Here is a 16,446-nt window from a genome sequence, read left to right as displayed (position 1 = left end):
AACAAGCCATGAAACGAGAACCTCGACACAAAGCTGGCTGGAGGACACGTTTTCTACAATCGACATGAGTCATGCATATCTCCAATTGGAGCTAGACAAAGCTTCCAGAGGTTTCATGTCCATTTATACCCATAGGGGCCTTTACGAATATACAAGGTTGCTATTCAGGGTGTCACCAACTTATACTATTGTTCAGAGAGCCATGGAGAATATCTACCAAGGGCTTCTGTGTGTTCCGGTTTCCTTGGATTTAAAATAAAAGAGTTCACAGGATGTGGGCTTTGCTGACTGGACCAGCATTTATGGCTCATTCCTGAAGGATGATGCCCTGACTCCCTGAGCTACCGAAAAGGAGCATCTGAGCAACTTAGAGGAAGCCCTCCACCAGTTTTCTGAGGAAAGCTTCCACCTTAAGAGGGGAAAATGCATTTTTCATTAAAAAGAGGTCACCGTGTTGACTGGGACGGCTTGCACACAATGGAGGAGAAGATGAGCGCAATCAAACAAGCCCCATGCTCCAGAACGTGAGAGAATTCTTCGGACTCATAAATTATTATGAGAAATTCATCCCTAATTTGGCTCCAATCCTCGCACCATTGCATGTGCTGTTGATAAAGCATTGGTCAAGGTGAAGCAGCGATTGTTGTCATTGGGCGGCTTGAACCAGTATGACCCCTCAGGGCACCTTTTAGTAACTTGTGATGCCTCTCCATGTGGAATTGGGGTAGTGTTATTGCACTGTATGGGCGACAGAATCGGACTTTGGCCGATACGGAGCGCAATTACACTCAGACTGAGGAAGAAGAGATGGCCATCTCTTTCATGGTGAAAAAATTCCACCAATACGTTTATGGGCATCGTTTCGCAATCACAAAGGACCACAAACTATTGCTCAGGTTATTTGAAAAGGTCAAGACAATTCCGTCGATAGCATCCACCTGAGTACAGCGTTGGGTCCTCCTGTTAGCGGCATGCTCGAGTATCTCCCTGACACACAGATCGCAAAGGGGGACGCATTGAGCCACCTCCCATTGCCAACATGTCCCTGCCCCCACCCCCCATCGCCGCTGGTGACCGACGAGGTCATATCAGCCTTAAAATTTAAGGAACCTTGCCAGTCACCGCCATTCGTGACTGGACGCAGGAGGACCCAGTCTTGGCGAAGTTAGGCCATATCGTCTTGTACGGGGTCAGCAAGGAGAACTGCCCGTGGAACTGTGAGCGTTTGAGACCAAGCAGCAAGACCTGTGGGGAGCTTGTGTTCTAATTCCGAGTCAGGGCAGAAAGTCTATAATTCAGACCTACACACTGGGGCATCGAAGTTGAAAATGCTCGCCAAGAGCTATGTGTGGTGGCCAGGTTGGGTGGCAATATCGAACGGTTGGCCCAGCAATGCACCTCGTACGAGGAACTTCAGAAGCTCCCACTAGTTGTGCCCCTCCACCCTTGGGAATGACCAGGCCAACCTTGGGTGTTTCTTTATGTGGACTTGGCCAGACCCTTTCAAGACTCAATGTTCTTGCTGATAGTTGACGCCCATTCCAAATGGTTGGACGTCCATCGAATGCCATACACCGCTTCAAAGGCTACCAGTGAGAATCTACACCTCTCATTTAGTACCCATGGCACATGGGAGGTAATGGTCAATGGTACCCCGTTTACTAACGAGGAATTTGGGAACTTCACAAAGTCAAATGAGGTGAAGCACATCAAGACCGCCCCATACCATCCTTCCTCAAACGGTCTGACTGAACAAACGAAGCCGACATTCAAGAAGGGCATTTTCTGTTCGGTTACCGTATCATGCCACACATTACAACCAGAGTGGCACCGACGGAACTGCTGATGGGGCGGAGGCTGAGGGAACAAGAGAGCAAGAAAAGTTTCTTAAAATATAAAGAAGCGTGAGATGGTTTGTCACATGATCGCCTCTTTCCAACTGACCAGTGACCCAAATATGGTTATGGCCAGTGGATTCTAAGAGTAACTTTTTTAGGATATGGCTAGATCAATCCCTCTCTCAGCCAGAGTCCTTTTTTTGAGGTGAATATGTCTAATGCTCATTTCCCACCAAGTTAAGTCTAGGTGTCCTAAGAATGGATCAGAAAATGTGACTCATTCATATCTTTCTCAGGTGATCTTCAAAGACTTCCTGCAGACAGGCTGACTCTACCTAATGGTTCTTGATTTTTTTTTCATGTACAATAGAGTAATCGATCCAGGTTCGGCGGCAGTTTTGCTGTTGTGAAAGTCCACGAATGCTGCGTCGGCATCAACACTTAGTCTAAGGAATGGAGAATCCCGTCCACCATTTTTGATATAAAGTCTGCTTCGCAGCAATAGTATGATCAAAGTCATCACAGATTTGTCAAACCATGTAAAACTATCAGAGTTTTCTTAGGGTGCAACTAATAGGGTAGATAAAGGGGGACCAGTAGATCTGGTATATCTAGGTTTTCAAATGGCCTTCAAATAAGTGCCACGCAGAAGGTGAATACATAGGAGAAGGGTTTATGGAGTTGGGGGTAACATGTTAGAATGGATAGAGGATTGGTTAACAGTCAGAGAGTAAAGATGGATGAAGCATTTTCAAGTTTAATGAAGCAGGGACCAATGCTGGGGCTTAGCTATTTACTAACATATCAATAACCTAGACAAAGAGATTTAGGCTAATGTATCCATGTATGCAACAATGCAAAGCTGCATGGGAATGCAAGCTATGAGGGGGCAAAAGAGGTAGGTGTTTGATGGTTGGCACAGGTATGATGGGCCGATGGACCTCTTTCTGTGCTGTAAAATGCTATGACTCTATGACCAGAACAAGAAGTTGCAAAGAGATACAAACAGTAAAGATTATTTATTTTATTTATTAACCTAGCGAAGTGTGAGGTTGTTCACTTTGGCCATGAACAGAGAAAAGCAGATTACTTAACATCCGTTCTGATGAAAGGTCATCGGCCTGAAATGTTAACTCGGTTTCTCTCCACAGCTGCTGCCTGAGCTGCTGAGTTTTTCCAGCTTTTGTTCTCTTCTCCTTTCAGAGTTCCAATATCCACCGTACTTTACTTTTGCATTAAGACTCTGAAGGGATTGACAAGGCTAGACACAGAGGACGTTTTCCCTGTTTGAGGAATCTCGAGCACAGTGGCAGGGTCCCTGGACCAATCATTTAAAAACGAGACGAGGAGAAATTGCTTCACTCAAAGGGTTGCGGGTCTTTGGAATTCTCCACGTCAGAAGGTTGTAGATGCTCCATCGTTGAATATATTTAAGTCTAGGATAGGCAGATTTCTGGCCTCTTATGGAATCGAAAGACATGGGGAGGGGCGATGGAGTTGAAGCCAAAGTTCAGGCATGATCACACTGAATGGCAGAGCAGGCTCGTCAGACCATAGGATCTTCTCCTGCTCCTATTACTTACGCTCTTATGTCCTCTCTATGGGCAACATGCTCTGCACTGATTCAGCCTTTGAATTGAACGGCTTGCTGGGCCATTTTTAGAGGGCAGTCAAGTGTGAACCACATCACTGTGGGGCTGGAATCATAGGTAGGCCAGGCAAGGATGGCAGATGTCGTTCCTTAAATGGCAGTACTGAATTTTTACATCGTTGATAGTTGTTGTGGTCACCGTTTCTGAGACAAACTTTGTATTCCAGATTTATTATTTGAATCCATGTCCCCAGATATATATCCTGGGCTTCTAGATTGCTAGTCCAGTGACATTCCCACGATGCCAATGTCTCCCCCATTATGGACATAAACATGAATGGAACAATAAATATGGTGAGTTTTAAGAGTATCTTGGTAAGAACTTCAGCGGGCCCAATTTCTTGAATCTCTGCAATGGACTGAACATGTAGTTGCATTTCCAGACTGGAGTCCCACCAGGAGGGTGGGGGGTGTGAATTGAAATGTGCACATTGTTTCAGCAAACACATGCAACGGTTAAACCTACGGCTAACATTTTAGATCAGGGTTGTAACCTTAAATGGAGCCAATGTGAGAGGGATAGGTCTTTGTGACTGTGTTTGCAACCACTTGGAATCAAAGGATTGTCCGACGATGTGAGGTTGAGTACTTTGGAACTGTCTTTGCTGAAGTTTTGAAGAACGTCAGGTGATTTCATTGAAACATATAATATTCTGTGGGGCCTTGGCAGGGTGGATGTTGGGAGATTGTTCCCAATGTTTGGAGACTTTGTGGTAGGCACAGTAGATAAGAGGCTGATAATTTAAGACTTAGATGAGGAGCGATTTCTTCACACAGATCATTGTGAAAAATTCTCTGTTGTGGACACTCAGTTGCTGAGCGAGTGTATCCAAGGTTGAGACAAATATATTTCTAGACTCTCGAGGATCGAGAGACATATAGATGGGTCGGGAAAGTGAAGTTGAGATCAAGGGTCAGTCAAGATCTTAGTGAATGGTGGAGCAGGTTCAAGGCACTGTGCGGCCTACTCCTGTTTCTACATCTTGAAATGTGCCTGTGTTTGTGTGTTGTTAAGGGCCAGGGTTTAGAGAACCCAAAAGTGTATCATGGAGCTCACCTGACCCACAACTTTTAATAGATTGTGGTTATGGGGAGCACACGGGACAACTTTACAGGTGTGGTGCAACAGAGAGCTAAAGTACTTTTAAATTAAAACAATGTTTATTAAGGAAACCAGTTAACACTTTATAAACCCACAGTAAACATCTTAACAACTATCAACACCAATCATCCCCACAGATACAATATTCTATAAGTAACCATTAATCTTTCCTTGCAACATCCATAAGACAAATACCCTCTTCAGCACAGACATCAGGTTTAAATTCTCTACTGAGAGCAGTTATCACTTTTAAATTAGCAAGTGATTTGAAGACATTCCTTTCATCCAGAAATAAATCAGAAATACACCTGGTTTTGCTGGATGCAGCTCCCAATATGCAAAATGAAACTAAACACACTGTAGCTGCCAGCTCAGAAACGAAAGTGGAAGGCAGACTGCCCAGCTCCATTAACACTCTGACATCACTGCAGCTATTTGATAAACACTCATTTCTTAAAGGTACTCTCACATGACTGTGTTCAATTTTCTTTGTATTTAGAGATCCTTGAAATGATGAGCTAGATTTTCTGCCACCTCCCCACCTGGTTTCCGACGGCAGAGACTGCTCACCATTGGTTGGTTGCAGAATCTTCCAGTCCTGTCGATGTCTGTGACAGATCTCGTCCCGTCGCGGAGTCACCTTCAGTGGGACCGGTAAATGTCACCCTGTGTATGCAGTACTAGTGTCTGTGGACATGCATGCCCAGTTGAATATGAATAAGAGTTGAACACTGCTTGCATCTAATGCAAATAGTCTTTAATTCTGACGTTTATGGATATGTCACCTTTCTGTATAAGTTGAAGCCTCTGAAACTCAACTGGTGAATTCCTGTGGTCATTTGCCGAATGTGCTGCTCATGGGGGTCATTTCAAACCAAAGGCTTCAAGGCTCCCTTTAAACTCACCCTAGTACATTGAATGATTCAGAAATTACATTGCATGATGTTTTTGCTGAAAGAGTTAATGTATCCACTAAAACAGATGAGAGAGGCATTTCAGATAAAGATGCTGAGCATTCGACCAGTGTGCTTCCACAGTCACTATGTATAACTAAACTAAAAACTACACAAGTAAACAGGAAATTAACGATTCATGGATCACATGTGTTCTGAGTGGAACTCGTTTTCTGTGCAGTGGTATGCAAACAATGTGATTATATCTTATGGGCCGGCAAAAGATCTTAGCAATGCCCCATTACAATGTCATATCTTAGTACATCATCGGATACTAGTGAATTGTACTCTCTCTCTGTGCAAAAATAGGAGTCCACACCAACGCATCAATCTGTCTGCCTCATGTAACTGAGTTCCTGCACCTTTGTAATATCTGGTATATGGGGTTCTTTTGAATTTGATTTTTAATGGCATCAAGTGTACGCAGTGGGCAGCACGGTAGCATTGTGGATAGCACAATCGCTTCACAGCTCCAGGGTCACAGGTTCGATTCCACAATTGCAGTTTGAAGAACCGGTTAGTAATTGATTGCTACCAAGGAGTGGCTGGGAGTTTTTGATATGTTACTTCATTGTGTAGTATCAGACCGACTAAACCAAAACTCCTGAACAAATAAGAGAGATAATTGATTTTCCTCACAGACAAATGATTGCTTCAAACTAACTAAACACAAACAAGAGCTTAGTAATTACTGTTGACACAAAGCCTGACATCAGTGTCAATTGTGCGATGGTGCCCAACAGTTGCTGGGGTTTGAAAGTAAACACAGTTCCCTTCAAGTATTGTGCTTTTGAGATGCCGCTGTGTTGTGCTTATCAAGAGAAAGCTTAAGATGTTTCTGTATTCATGCAATGCATTGGCGATGGACTAACCTTCCCCGTGTAACATGGATGTTTGAACTCCAGCAGGTTGTCGTAGTTGAGGAATTAGAAGTCAACTGCAACTATCTCAATTAGTTTTAGCAACCACAAAGTCCACAGGAATGAAATTGTTCTCAATGCTCCCGTCGCCTTGGTAGATGGGAGGGTGACAAGCAAGAACAGTGATGCACTGCTAAAGACGTCAGATGGCAGAAGGGGCATACTGTCCAGATAGCTGCTAAATGGTCCCTCACATTTAAAGGTCCATGTCGAACTGCTGAACCTGGTAGTGAGTGAGGCACATCACCAAGCTCTAGGCGCTCAGGATTCATAGGGAACAGCTATACAGCTGTGCCATATGATACAAAAAAGAACCTGCAGACAATCTTGGGCACAAAGACAGCACTGTCAATAGCCATGTAACCCAACTGTTCAGCATGTGGCATACCTGCTGCAGGACGCCCATAGTCATTTCCACTCCAAGATTGCTAGCTTCCCCAGAACTGCCTGCACCCACTTTACATCAGGCTTCCACAATGCCAGCAGGAACTGAAAGGGAAGTTGTTTTAGTCACCATATATGTACATATGTGACTAGCAGCACAAAATCACACAGGGCAATGACTATTCCTCAAGAAATGTTCACAATACTTTGATGCATGGAGGGCAAAATGTTTATTTGAAGAAGGAACACAAGAACAGTGAAAACGTATTCAGCCCTTGAGCCTATTCCGTCACTTCATTGGATCAGGGCTGACCCGTATCTTAACACCATCTTTGATTCCTTAATTCCAATACATCATTGTCTGTAAAATGGTTTGAGAGATCATGAGGTTGTGAAAGATGCTATATAAATGCCAGCCTTTATTTTTTCTTACACTTGGAAGTAAGACAGGACTCTGTTTCAGTCACAAATGCTTTACAGGAGGAAGCTTCACAGACAGTTCAGTATATACTGGGTCGGAGGGAGCCCATCTCCACATTCTACTTAGCACACTATTTTTTTCAATGTTAAGTCAAGCCTATCCCCTTAACAACAATACCGTATCAAGCTGGTGCTGCAATTCATCTTTATCGGCAGCACAGTGGCTATATAGAGACACATTTGAATTTAATCTGCTGGGAATATATTAAGTCGGAGACGCAGTCATGGCAGGTACAAGACCCTCAGACTTTGGTTGAATAGCTAGAAGCCTGGCGGCCCGGAGCATCTATCCAGATGTCAGCTCAATCTTTTTCCCTGCGACTGGGGTTGTGACTCTGAAAACCAATTTATAGTAGATTTTTTTAAAAGTTCCATCACTTCAGGCCATAAAAAGATGCAACTTCTGTTACTTCCACCTTCACCTGACAGCTAGTGACCTCAATTCATCACATGGCATCCAAAGGTAACTCTGGACCAATACAAGTGGGAGAATATATTAGTAGCAGACACCAGAGATGGACAGCCGATTTGAAGGAAGTCACTTACAGGGAGAAGAGTACCTCGGCTAAGGTCACTTCACATCTGTCAACTGCACAGCATCGCAAATTGTAACTCCTTCAGGCTTGGTCCCAAGTTGCTCTTGCATCACAGGCTGAAATTCAATTAACTTTCTTTTGAGGAAATAATGGGCGTGATCGAACGGGCATGTTGCACCCGACTCGGTGATGCTGCGAGGCCGTTAAATCATGCGACTCCCTGGATTTGCGACGCTCAGAAGACCTCACAAGATCTAACGAGATGTTGCGATCTGGATCTTGCCCTCGCTGGGCGTGATCCTGATTAACATATTTAAGTGAGCCATTAGGCTCATTTAAGTATGTCGGTGCCCGATTCTCTCGAGGCCTGGGAATGAACGCTGCGCCTGGGATACTCCACCATGGCGTCGCTTAGCACTGTTGCAATAAAAGGTGGACCAGGCGTAACGGCACCTTGGGGATGGGGGATCGCCCATGCCATTAGAGACCTCCGGGCAGCCGGGCTCCGAGAAGGATGGTACCCTGACACACTCGTTCCAGCTGGGCACCTTGACAGTGACAGGCTGGCAGTCACAAGGTGCCCGGGTGCCAGGTTGACACTGCCCGGGGTGACCTGCCCTCAAGAGGTGGGGTGTGGGGTGGGAATGGGGGGGGGGGGGGAGTTCAAGGACCCTCCAAGAGGCAAAGAGAAAATGCTGGAAAATTTCAACAGGTCTGGCAGGTCAAAACTTTGAGAAAGGGTCATTTGGACTTGAAACGTTAGCTCTTTTCTCTCCCTCCAGATGCTGCCAGACCTGCTGAGATTTTCCAGCATTTTCTCTTTGGTTTCAGATTCCAGCACCCACAGTAATTTGCTTTTATCTCTAAGAGGCGCAAGTTGGGGCAGTGGGGGTGGTGTCGAAGGCTACAGCGGATTGAACAAGAGTGGCCAAGAGATCAGGGTGGTATATAAAGGTGGCTGAGCTCATCAGTGCAGTAAGTGAGGTAAGTGCGGCCTTGGCGGTTCTCGACTGAGTCCCATTTGATAGCGGTGCTGAATTGTTTGCAATTTTATCAATTGGCCAAACACCTACTCCAGGTCATGGGCAATTCAGCTAGGCTGACGCTTTAGTGCCAAGAGATTTCTCCATTGTCCCTTTCAGGCAAGGCATTAAACTCCCTGCATCTGCCTTCTCGAGCGGTTGTGAACGATCCTCTGGCATTATTTCAAGAAGGGCATGGGTATTACTTGGTCCCTGACCAACATTTATTGCTCAATGACATCTTGTTAATCTGGTCATTATCCCAGCACTGTTTGTGGAACCTTGCTGTGCAGAAAGTGGGCTGACATGGTTCCTGCCAGTGATAACACATCAAAAATCCTTTCTTGGTTATAAATCCTTTTGGAGTACTCAGAGGTCCAGCTGGGGCCGATGTAAATGCAAGTGAAGTGCAGTGTTTGAATTACAACTCGACAAGATAGGCAAACTCAGCACACATTCGCAGTGAAATGTGGGATATTCCTGGTCTCCAAGATGTAACAGTTCACCAGGCAAAACCACAGAGCAACAAAAGGAGTAAATAGACTTTTGGTGAATGATGTGGGGAAGGTTCAAATTTGCTCACATCTACTTCTCTGGTTCTCTATTCCATTCTAGTGTAATGAATTTATGGACGGGGAGGGGGGGGGGGGGGTGTAGATCACTCATTCCAAGTCCCTACTAAGCACAATTTGCGAAACTAACTTTAATACTGTAGAACTCACCTTTAGGTGATAGGTTGTAACTGGCTAAGAGGACGGCACGGTAGCACAGTGGTTAGCACAGTGGCAGGTTTGATTCCCGGCTTGGGTCACTGTCTGTGCGGAGTCTGCACGTTCTCCCCGTATCTGCGTGGGTTTCCTCCGGTTTCCTCCCACAAGTCCTAAAAGACATGCTGTTAGGTGAATTGGACATTCTGAATTCTCCCTCCGTGTACCCGAACAGGCACCGGAGTGTGGCGGCTGGGGGTTTTCACAGTAACTTCATTGCAGCGTTAATGTGAGCCTACTTGTGACAATAAAGATTGTGAAAAAAATAACTGCTTGATATCAGTCTTCTAAAACACAAACTTCGACTCATTAGCACTCCTTTCTGTGAGCGTTGCTTGCAACACTTTTAACAATCACTTCTTCTCTGCAAACAGTTCTCGCAGAGTTGTAAAAGGGAAATGTGCAGAAGCTATGTGGAAACACTCCAACAATTCACAGAAAGGAAAATACCTTGTGAAATGATCAGAAACAAAACAAACTCAACAGGCTTTATTTCTGTCCAGGCATTGCTTACATCAGAAATGGAAATTTAGAGATGACTACCAAAATTGAGACCAACAGATTATTTTTTTATAATATTCACCAGAATGGGCTACACCTAGGGCAGCACGGCGGCGCAGTGGTTAGCATTGCAGCCTCACGGCGCCGAGGTCCCAGGTTCGATCCCGGTTCCGGGTCACTGTCCGTGTGGAGTTTGCACATTCTCCCCGTGTTTGCGTGGATTTCAACCCCACAACCCAAAGATCTGCAGGATAGGTGGATTGGCCACGCTAAATTGCCCCTTAATTGGAAAAATAAATTGGGTACTCTAAATTTATTTTTAAAAAAGAAATAAGAATGGGCTACACCTGGCTTCGACTGGGGAATTAAAGACAAGTAGATTCGTTCACAGAAGTCAAGAGATCTTCCAATGCTCTTTGCTGGTATCATTAGACTGGCACTGTGCCCACACAGTATTGGCAGGGTTCATTACTATTTTATGTTAGGGATTTTGCCACATTTTTTGAGCAAACAGAGTGAGTAGAATTTTAAGGATGGTGAGCAATTGGCGCTCGCCACCCTGAGAATGGGTGCCTTATGGGGAGGCAGTGGTACAATGATATTGTCACTTGGTTAGTAATCTAGAGACCCCCACAGCAAGATCTGGGGTCCCGGGTCCAAGTTCTGCCATGGCAAATGGTGACATTTGAATTAAATAAAATCTGGAATTAAAAGTCAAATGATGACCATGAAACCATTGTTGATTGTCGTAAAAACCCATCTGATTCACTCATGTCCTTTAGGGAAGGAAATCGGCCATCCTTGCCTGGTCTGACCTCCATGTGACTCCATATCTACAGAAATGTGGTTGACTCTTAAATGCCCTCTGAAACGAAATGCAGTTAGGGACAGGCAATGAATGCTGTCCCGGCCAGCGATGCTCATGTCACGTAAAATTAATTTAAAAAGCTTTTAGTTGCCGATTCTCGAATCCCCAGTGCCATTTAAGGGTTATTTGCGTGTTGATTGGCAGTTGGGGGGGGGGGACATCTGCCCAGCCAAATGTTAAAATGCGTCTAGGTTTAGGCAGGTGGGTTCCCGGGGACAATGCCATCCATTCAAAGTTTACACTCCTCCCGCCTCAGAAACAACATTGAGGGGAGTTTAAATGTCTGCGCAGTGTTTTCTGGTCCTGGACAGCTTTTGCAAATGGAGCTCTTCAACATGGAGAAAATTTCATGTTAGGTTTGTTGGGGCGGAGGAGGGTAATCCCTGATGTTCATGATTGAGGTGGCAGCTCCAAAGTGTCTACTCCACGCTTCAACTCTGGCATCCAGCCTGTTTACTTTTCTCTGAATCCACACCCAGACTTAACCAATCAAACACATAATCAAACGCAGAACAATATAACACTACAATAGGAATGGGTGAGATCATGAGCAATCTGAATAGAAGGCTGAGAATGTTTTTATATGAGACAAAGAACATAGAACATACAGTGCAGAAGGAGGCCAATCGGCCCATCGAGTCTGCACCGACCCATTTAAGCCCTCACTTCCACCCTATCCCCGTACCCCAATAACCGCTCCAAACCTTTTTGGATACTAAGGGCAATTTATCATGGCCAATCCACCTAACCAGCATGTCTTTGGACTGTGGGAGGAAACCGGAGCACCCGGAAGAAACCTACCCATGACACGGGGAGAACGTGCAGACTCTGCACAGCCAGTGACCCAGCGGGGAATCAAACCTGGGACCCTGGCGCTGTGAAGCCACAGTGTTAGCCACTGTGCTACCATGCTGGGCGGAGAGTCAAAGTAGATTGGCAAGCATATGAATAATGAAGAAAAGGGACCTGGTCTGAGTTAGTTCACAGAGGGTGAAAGATGGAAAAACAACCAGGATTACACTGGAATAGTCAGGTCTGGTGGTCAGAACAGCATGGATAAGCAGTGCAGGTTTCAATCACATTTGCAGACAATGCACGCATCTCCTCAATTGAGTTGTCTTCTGGTCAATTGAATTTGAATGGCCCCCAACTCAGAAGTTCAGGGCACTTCAAAAGTAAATTATTTATTTAAATCAAATAACAAATCTAATCCTTTCCACCCCTACCATTGTGTTTGCAAAGCCTCTTAAAATAGCAACAGCCAAACAATAGAACTTGGTGAAATGGAGCTATCAGCTTACTTCCTTGTGGTACAATTTTGGTGAAAAGCTAAGGCACCATCTGCCATCTCAGGTAGACTTTTTTTAAGAACGGGGCAGTTCTCTCCAATGTCTTGGCCAATATTATTTAACTCACATGACAATAAATAGGCTAATTATTTTTCTCATTGCTGTTTCTGAAATCCTGATATGCTTAAACTGGTCTGTGGCCTTTCCAGCACAACAACAGCAAATAGATTTCTAAAGTATTTTATTGGTTTTTTTGCGGTTCTGTCATCACGAAAGGCGTCCTATGAATCCAATTATTTTTAATTATTTGGTGAACAAAATGTAGAAAATGGAAGTGAAGATCTCCAAGTCTTCTTTTAAACAAGTTATCAAAAAGGGTGTAAACCCTTCAAGTACTATTCCTCATGAATCCGTTGCTGCAAAAGTCCCATCACTTGAGCATACAGAAGGATGAATGTACAATATGGCTGCTAATGAACTACATTGGATGTCAAGCAGGAATCATCGAATTAAGGAGAGAGGCCACTGAAGAAGATGTTGCAAATTTCCTCATGTCCCAATATGATGCCAATCATAATAAGTCATCTAACTGGACAGGGGCAACATGGTAGCACAGTGGTTAGCACACTTGCTTCACATCGCCAGGGTCCCAGGTTCGACTCCCGGTTTGGGTCACTGTCTGTGCGGAGTCTGAAAATTCTCCCCATGTCTGCGTGGGTTACCTCTGGGTGCTCCAGTCCAAACATGTGCAGGTTAGGTGGATTGGTCGTGATAAATTGCCCTTAGTTTTCAAAAAGGTTAGGTAGGGTTACTGGGTTACAGGGATAGGGTGGAGGTGTGTACTTAAGTGGGCTGCTCTTTCCAGATTCGATTCCCGGCTTCAGCACTGTCTGTGCGGAGTCTACACGTTCTCCCCGTGACTGCGTGGGTTTCCTCCGGGTGCTCCGGTTTCCTCCCACAAGTTCCGAAAGACGTGCTTGTTAGGGGAACTGGACATTCTGAAATCTGTCTCAATGGACAGGGACGGGAATGTGGCGACGAGGGGTTTTTCACAGTAACTTCATTGCAGTGTCATTGTAAGCCTACTTGTGGCAATAATAAAGATTATTATAAAAAATGTGAAGTTACTACCATCAATGCCAGCAAGGTATTGCAGCAATGTTTTGGTGCTAATGATGGAAAGCAGTGGAGAAAGCATCTCAGGATTTATGGAAACCCAAGGTTTCCGCCCTCCAGAATTGTCCTGGTTTCTCCAGGAATTGAATATTAATCTCCCAGCCTACCGCTGGAAGCAACTAAGGAGGAAAAAAATAAATCAGAGGTATAAAAAATAGTTCTTCATTTAAATGAAATGTTTCAAAGAAACAGTTGCAAAACTATCAAAGTTTGTGAACGAAAGTAGCCTCACGAATGGCGACAGTTAATCCAATTGGAACCTAAAGAGTGTGTTCACTGCCCAACAGTTGCATTTATCATGGCTGAAGAATAAACAAATGTGAGTGGGGATGGGATCTCTAGCGATGAAACTTCCAGGAATAAACCCAATTATTTGACAGTGCTGCACCCTAGGAGATGCATAAATGAAATAAAGAGACCGTGCTTTTGTGTTACATTGTGCATTGTGCAGCCAAGATAGGAAAAAAAAACGTTTTGCCGGCAAACATTTTGCTGACAATGTTCCCTGCTTAACCAAGCCACCAAAATTGTTGGGTAAAAGTTACTGAATGTTCTCTCAATCGTCCATAACCATTTTCCGGCTGTCTTTAATACATTTCCTTTTACTGGTTGAAGGAAAACCATTGATTGTAAACTTGAAAAGCTACTTTACACTTTAAAATTGGTTGAGCCAATATTCATCCCTCCATCAACAGAAAAACAGATTGTCTGGTCATTTTCACAATCATATATCTGGGGGTTTGCTGCACACAAATTAATTGCTGCATTCCCTACATTGCACTTTGAATGCACTTCAAAAGCATTCATTGGCATAAAGAGCATTAAGTCATTCAGAGGTTCTCTAAGATGCTAAATAATTGCAAGTTCTTTCATTTTTCATGCTGCAGGATTTTACACTGGAGGGATTTTACACCGGTGGTGTTTTACAGTCCTATCAAAGTCATTAGACTTTTGAATGGATTGCCACGGTAGCACAGTGTTTAGCCCTGTTGCTTCACAGTGCCAGGGTCCCAGGTTCAATTGCCAGCTTGGGTCACTGTCTGTGCGGTGTCTGCACGTTCTCCCCGTGTCTGCGTGGGTTTCCTCCGGGTGCTCCGGTTTCCTCTCACAAGTCTCGAAAGACGTGCTGTTCGGTGAATTGGACATTTTGAATTCTCCCTCTGTGTGCCCGAACAGGGACTGGAGTGTGGCGACTAGGGGCTTGTCACAGTAACTTCATTGCAGTGTTAATGTAAGCCTACTTGTGACATAAATAAAGATTATTATTATTACATTTGATGGCTCCTGCCTGTCACCACCGTGCCATAGAATTCCACCCGTGGTACTTATTCCGGTTACAGGTGTTAACAGAAGTTCAAACCAGATTATTTACATGGTCATTACTGGACATTGGCACAAACATCAGTCTATTGAGGAAGTTGCTACTGCAGAATGTTTATTTTACTCCCCCATACAAAAGTATGAGGGTCTTTTCCTGATGTACGTTGACATTTAATGTCTTCCAGGGACTCTACTCACAGCTCTCCAGGAGTAGCGGGGGGGGGTGGTAAATATGTTTATTCACAAACCTTTGCTCTAATGCAAATGCAGCCTGTCAAAACGTGTCAAAGACTTCATGGTTGAGGAATTCTCGGACCCAAATATCAACCCTTTTCTGACAGATAACAGCATTATGTAAATCTAAGCCGTATTTTCCTTTTTGTTGAGGTATTGAAGTATTGACAGGTGTGCATCAAAATGTTCTTGCCTCAGAATAATGCAGCATTGCTGTTTCGCAAACACTATATTAAATTTAGAAAAATGTTGGAAGGGATAATTCAATCAAAATTGTGGCGCAGAACACGAGAAACACAAGCATCATCTTTATATCTACAATAGTACTTATTCAGCAAGTAACACCTGTCACCGAAGGTGGAATTTTAAGGATGTGAACGTCCGCTGCTGGAAATTGGCCCTAATGCATTGCTGCTGACCCTTGAACTCTCACTGCCATTTAACGCTCATTTAAGCGTTGATTGGCAGTGAGCCTTTGAAGGAAGCCTACCCTGTCGCCGCTCTTCAACCTTGCCAGGTACAGCAGTGCAGTGGACAGAAATGGAACTGCAATGCTCTAGCTGGAACTGAAGATCCAGGACCATTCTCAAGGTAAGTTCCAGGGGACCCGGGTGTGGGGCCACCTGGGGAAGGGGGGGTGGTGGCAAGCGTGGTATTGGCAGGTAGGCCAGGGGCAGATGGAGGCCAGGAGCTCAGGGATTCCAGAGGGGAGGGTGCCCCAACCCTGACAGGGCCCTCAGATTGAGGTGCAGCTTCCCACCAGAGATAGGAGAAAAGTTGTTTTTTCTCGGTTTCCCACCCTACTTATAACTGCTCCCACCTTGGGTGGCATCTGGCACAGTGATTAGCACTGCTGCCTACAGCACTGAGGACCGGGGTTTGAAGCCCAGCCCTGGGCCACTGTCCGTGTGGAGTTTGCACATTCTCCCCGTGTCTGCGTGGGTTTCACCCCCACAACCCAAAGATGTGCAGGTGAGGTGGATTGGCCACGCTAAATTGCCCCTTAATTGGAAAAAAAAATAATTGGGTACCCTAAATTTATTTTTAAAAAGTAACTGCTCCCACCAGCCTACAAATTGAGGATAGACAGAAAAAATCCTTAAGTGATCATCAAGTGGCCCCTAAGGGCCTTAAATAGGTGAATGGACAGGTTTCTCACTCAAGGCCCTGCCAACCGAGAAATTGCATCTAGGATTCGGCTTTATGCCTGTGAGACAGGGGCTAAATGTTTGGTCATGAGGTAGGTTTTAACGAGTAGCTTCGAAGAGAAGACAGAGAGAGGTGGAGAGATTCAGGAAGGGAATTTTAGAGCCCAGGATCTAGACAGCTGAAGGCACAGCTACAGGGTGAAGGAAACCAGTGATGTTCGAGAGGCCAGGATAGGAGGAACACAGTGCTGAGGAGG

At 44.8% G+C, this 16,446-nt stretch overlaps 1 protein-coding gene across 3 annotated transcripts in view; it reads right to left on the bottom strand.

Moving 5' to 3' along the window:
• Positions 1-16,446, bottom strand: part of grid2 (glutamate receptor, ionotropic, delta 2) — a 1,198,200-nt gene that overhangs the window by 1,162,152 nt on the left and 19,602 nt on the right. The window lies entirely within an intron of this gene.

Source organism: Scyliorhinus canicula, chromosome 3 (assembly GCF_902713615.1).
Source record: "Scyliorhinus canicula chromosome 3, sScyCan1.1, whole genome shotgun sequence".
In the NCBI taxonomy this organism is placed as follows: Eukaryota; Metazoa; Chordata; class Chondrichthyes; order Carcharhiniformes; family Scyliorhinidae; genus Scyliorhinus; species Scyliorhinus canicula.
The sequence above is the reverse complement of the archived record's forward strand: the minus strand, read 5'-3'. Positions and strand labels throughout refer to the sequence as shown.